Below are 5,000 nucleotides of genomic sequence, written 5' to 3' on the forward strand. Positions count from 1 at the left end.
CGATACGCGAACGGGACCGGACTCTGTCGTTTTCAGAAATCGATACGCGAACGCATCGGCGGCTGGCTACGCGCAATCCGCGATCGGGTCGAACGATGATGATGATGATGATGATGATGATGATGATGATGATGATGATGATGACGACGACGATGACATCGAGATCAGGGTCAGATATAGATATGTAGATCGGTGGTATGCAATCGATACGCGAACGCTCTATCGCGCTACGCGGAGACGCATACAGTCGTTCCCGCATATACATGGGACTGGCGCGAGACGCGCCGGTCGGCCGAATAGAGTTCTCTCCGATGCTCTTCTGTTTTGTTTTGTTTGTTGGTGGTTGTGGAGTGTGGAGTGTGTTTTTTTGGTTGGTGGGGTGTGTGTGGTGTGGTGGTGTTAGTTTGTTTGCGGAGATTGCGTTTTTTTTAGATTTAGTTTTTTTTTTTTTTTTTTTATAAAAAAAAAAAAATTTAAAAATTATTCTTAGAAAACGCGCGCGAATCGAACAAAACTAATAACACCGATACACAAACAACGCGCGCCACCAACGAGAACGCCCGAAACTGAAACTTCTATAACCGACAAACGCACGAACGACACAGCGGCGGCGGAGGAGGGAAGAAAAAGGGGATCATCTCCCCACAACAACACACCGTAAACTGTGTCGGACGACGTCTCCGTTATGTAAGAGCGGAAGGCGTAAGAGAACGTCTCGTTTAATTAACGCGAACGGCGTTGGGCTCCCGAGTCGACTTCGGGGCGGCCCTTAACGCATCGCATCAACGAGCTCGTCGCGCGCTAGTCGCGCGACGGTCGATCATGATATATAAATCAAGGATTTCGGATCTCTCTAAAACCGGGCTGGAAATCGGTCATTGTTCGTTTTGCGAAACGATATTTTATAAAAGTGAAGATTTGTATGTGTCTCGTCAAAGAACGTTCCGATGAATCGGACGCGATGCCGCGTCCAAAGTAAATCTGGACGAACGCGAGGCGAGTGTTGAGATATACATTTTCCTCCGTGAACAGATAGAAAAACGAATTCATTTTGTTGTTGCGGTGTGGTGTTGTGTGTGTATTGTAATAAATACGCACGCACGCACGCACGCAAAAAGCTACCTAGGCACCGGCGCGTCACGGCGTTTCGAACGTCCGACGCGTCGCTTGTCACACGTCTATCATATCATCATCACCCTCATATCTCTCGTATGTGCGGTGTTGGTGTGTGTTAGCTCTAGCTAGCTCCCTGGTTGATCCTGCCAGTAGTTATATGCTTGTCTCAAAGATTAAGCCATGCATGTCTCAGTGCAAGCCGTATTAAGGCGATACCGCGAATGGCTCAATATATCAGTTTTGGTTCCTTAGATCTTACCTCGGTTACTTGGATAACTGTGGTAATTCTAGAGCTAATACATGCAATCAGAACTCTGACCAGTGATGGGATGAGTGCTTTTATTAGATCAAAACCAATCGACGGAGGGCCTCGCGTCCGAAGTCGTTAATTTTGATGAATCTGGATAACTTTTGCCGATCGCATGGTCCAGCACCGGCGACGCATCTTTCAAATGTCTGCCTTATCAACTTTCGATGGTAGTTTCTGCGACTACCATGGTTGTCACGGGTAACGGGGAATCAGGGTTCGATTCCGGAGAGGGAGCCTGAGAAACGGCTACCACATCCAAGGAAGGCAGCAGGCGCGCAAATTACCCACTCCCGGCACGGGGAGGTAGTGACGAAAAATAACGATACGGGACTCTTACGAGGCCTCGTAATCGGAATGAGTACACTTTAAATATTTTAACGAGGAACAATTGGAGGGCAAGTCTGGTGCCAGCAGCCGCGGTAACTCCAGCTCCAATAGCGTATACTAAAATTGTTGCGGTTAAAAAGCTCGTAGTTGCATTTGTGCGCCGCGCTGTCGGTGCACCGCATCCGCGGTGATACTGACACGTCTGCGGAGCATATCGTCGGTGAGCCGTCGGTAAAACGGCGGTTCAATATCAAAATCCTATCGCGGTGCTCTTCGGTGAGTGTCGAGATGGGCCGACAATTTTACTTTGAACAAATTAGAGTGCTCAAAGCGGGCTCAAAATGCTGCTTGAATATTTCGTGCATGGAATAATAGAATATGATCTCGGTTCTATTTTGTTGGTTTTCAGAACTCCGAGGTAATGATTAATAGGGATAACTGGGGGCATTCGTATTGCGACGTTAGAGGTGAAATTCTTGGATCGTCGCAAGACGAACATCAGCGAAAGCATTTGCCAAAGGTGTTTTCATCAATCAAGAACGAAAGTTAGAGGTTCGAAGGCGATTAGATACCGCCCTAGTTCTAACCGTAAATATGTCATCTAGCGATCCGCCGACGTTACTACGATGGCTCGGCGGGCAGCTTCCGGGAAACCAAAGATTTTGGACTCCGGGGGGAGTATGGTTGCAAAGCTGAAACTTAAAGGAATTGACGGAAGGGCACCACCAGGAGTGGAGCCTGCGGCTTAATTTGACTCAACACGGGAAATCTCACCAGGCCCGGACACCGGAAGGATTGACAGATTAACAGCTCTTTCTTGATTCGGTGGGTGGTGGTGCATGGCCGTTCTTAGTTGGTGGAGCGATTTGTCTGGTTAATTCCGGTAACGAACGAGACTCTAGCCTGCTAAATAGGCGTCGTCATTTAGGTGTGCGCCGCTCCGGTGGCGCAACTCACTGGCGACGTATTAAAATTCTTCTTAGAGGGACCGGCGGCTTCGAGCCGCACGAGATTGAGCAATAACAGGTCTGTGATGCCCTTAGATGTCCTGGGCCGCACGCGCGCTACACTGAAGGAATCAGCATGTTCTCCCTGGCCTAGAGGCCCGGGCAACCCGTTGAAACTCCTTCGTGCTGGGGATTGGGGTTTGCAATTATCCCCCATAAACGAGGAATTCCTAGTAAGCGCGAGTCATAAGCTCGCGTTGATTACGTCCCTGCCCTTTGTACACACCGCCCGTCGCTACTACCGATTGAATGATTTAGTGAGGTCTTCGGACCGACACGCGGTGGCTTCACGGCCGTCGGCGTTGCTGGGAAGTTGACCAAACTTGATCATTTAGAGGAAGTAAAAGTCGTAACAAGGTTTCCGTAGGGGAACCTGCGGAAGGATCATTAACGTGTGTGTATGTGTGCGAGACGCGTGATATGTTCACGAACGTTGTTGCGCCGCTGTTGCTGTTGTTGCTGTTGCGACGACGACGACGACGACGACGACGACTTCGTACATACCGTGTTTACACATATATATATGTAATACATCCATAATGATATATATATATACGACATATATACATATATATGTACGTACGCGCGCGCTGCTGTTCGTATCTAATGCGGACGAGCGCGCGCGCGTGTGCGTGCGTGTGTGTGTGCGTGTTTGTATATATGTATAAAAAATAAAATGTGAAATAATTGTCTCTAGCGTCTATTACGCCTAACGGCGCAGCGGCGACGGCGCCGTGGCGGTGGCCGGTGGCGGTGGTGGCATTCGTCGAAAGTGCTACCGCCGCCGCTGCCTCCGCCGCCGTCGAAGCGGCCGGGTGGCGGAAAAACGCCGAGAGACGAGCGCCGACCGGGGCATACCAAACGGAGCGTTCGAAGCGGTGAAAATCCCCACTGCCTAGCTCAGGCCCTTTATTGTCGGTTGGCGCTATACAAAACGAAATTTAAGCGGTTAGAAAGATGACAATGGGGGGTGCGCGGGTCGTCGTCGTTCATCATTCTAAAGGATTCGCGTCGGGGCGTTAAGCTTTTTCGGTGCCGTTTCTTTATGAACGCCTCGGCGCACATGAATTCGACCAACTTTCGACGTTAATACATAAAAACGGACAATCAAGTGGCCGACGGCGAGAGCCGTAGGCCGCTACCGTAAGTAATAACAACATTAAGAAAAAACCATTACCCTGGACGGTGGATCACTTGGCTCGCGGGTCGATGAAGAACGCAGTTAACTGCGCGTCATAGTGTGAACTGCAGGACACATTTGAACATCGACATTTCGAACGCACATTGCGGTCCGTGGAGAAATATCCAGGACCACTCCTGTCTGAGGGCCGGCTGTTAAAATATAAAAACCACACTGTTCGGTGTAGAACGCGCGCTACGTGCGCTCGCGCCGGTCGATGCGCGCGGCGGTGACGCGCGACGCGGCGGCGGCGGGTTGGTGGGGGGTGATGAACGAGCTCGCGGACGGTGCGATGGGACGATCTCTAATAAGAGTCTCTCGTCCGCGCCGCCGCGGCTCTCACTCTCTCTCTCTCTCACTATCCGCCGTCGCTGTCGTCGCGCTGCCGCTGCCGCACTACCGCGCGCGGGCGAGCGGGCGCGCGCTCTTTCGAACAATTGACGGTTTCCGTTGAACGTTCTTCGCGACGGACGACGGACGGCGGGGTGCTGCACCCCTCACGTCCGCGTACGCGCGGAGCGCGTTTACGGTCCGTTTAAATATATCGAATTGTATTGAATATGAAACGAGTGTGAAAAGATTACACGCATCGCTAAGACGCGAGTCTTCGTAGTGCGGTCTTCGTCCGAGCTCATCGGTTCGTGTATACGATATAATAAAATATATCGGAAGCACAGACGACGCGTCTCCGACGGATGCGACCGGCAGGCGGTGAATGTTTTCTTGCGCGGCAAGCGTAACGCACACACAAACATATGTAAGTAAACATTACGTGATGTTCATGTGCGCGCGCGCCTAGCCCGATGCGAGAGAGTTCACCGCTCGTCGTCGCTACGCATCCGTATTATGTCGGTGATACGCGTCGTCGTTCCAGTGCGAACGTTATATTATCGTATCGATACGGACCGATACCGAAAGGGCCGGACGATCGATCGCTAACGAAAAGTACTCGCGCTCGCGTATGCGTGTCGAGATTTTCGTTTACGCTCGTATCATCATAATCATCATCGTCATCGTCGTCGTTCATCGCGCAACGCGTGTTGTGTGTGCAGCGTTGCGT

General features: G+C 51.0%; 2 non-coding genes across 2 annotated transcripts; both read left to right on the top strand.

Annotated features, from left to right (window-relative positions):
* Positions 1-1,246: 1,246 nt before the first annotated feature.
* Positions 1,247-3,150, top strand: LOC137927676 (small subunit ribosomal RNA). Its single transcript, XR_011107823.1, has one exon. It is a non-coding gene; the product is annotated as a small subunit ribosomal RNA (ribosomal RNA).
* A 784-nt stretch (positions 3,151-3,934) lies between these two features.
* LOC137927778 (5.8S ribosomal RNA) lies at positions 3,935-4,091 on the top strand. Its single transcript, XR_011107911.1, has one exon. It is a non-coding gene; the product is annotated as a 5.8S ribosomal RNA (ribosomal RNA).
* The last annotated feature ends 909 nt before the right edge of the window (positions 4,092-5,000 follow it).

Source organism: Battus philenor, unplaced genomic scaffold (genome assembly GCF_028537555.1).
Source record: "Battus philenor isolate CCGP_79_NKW_IND1 unplaced genomic scaffold, ilBatPhil1.0.hap1 SCAF_36, whole genome shotgun sequence".
NCBI lineage: Eukaryota > Metazoa > Arthropoda > Insecta > Lepidoptera > Papilionidae > Battus > Battus philenor.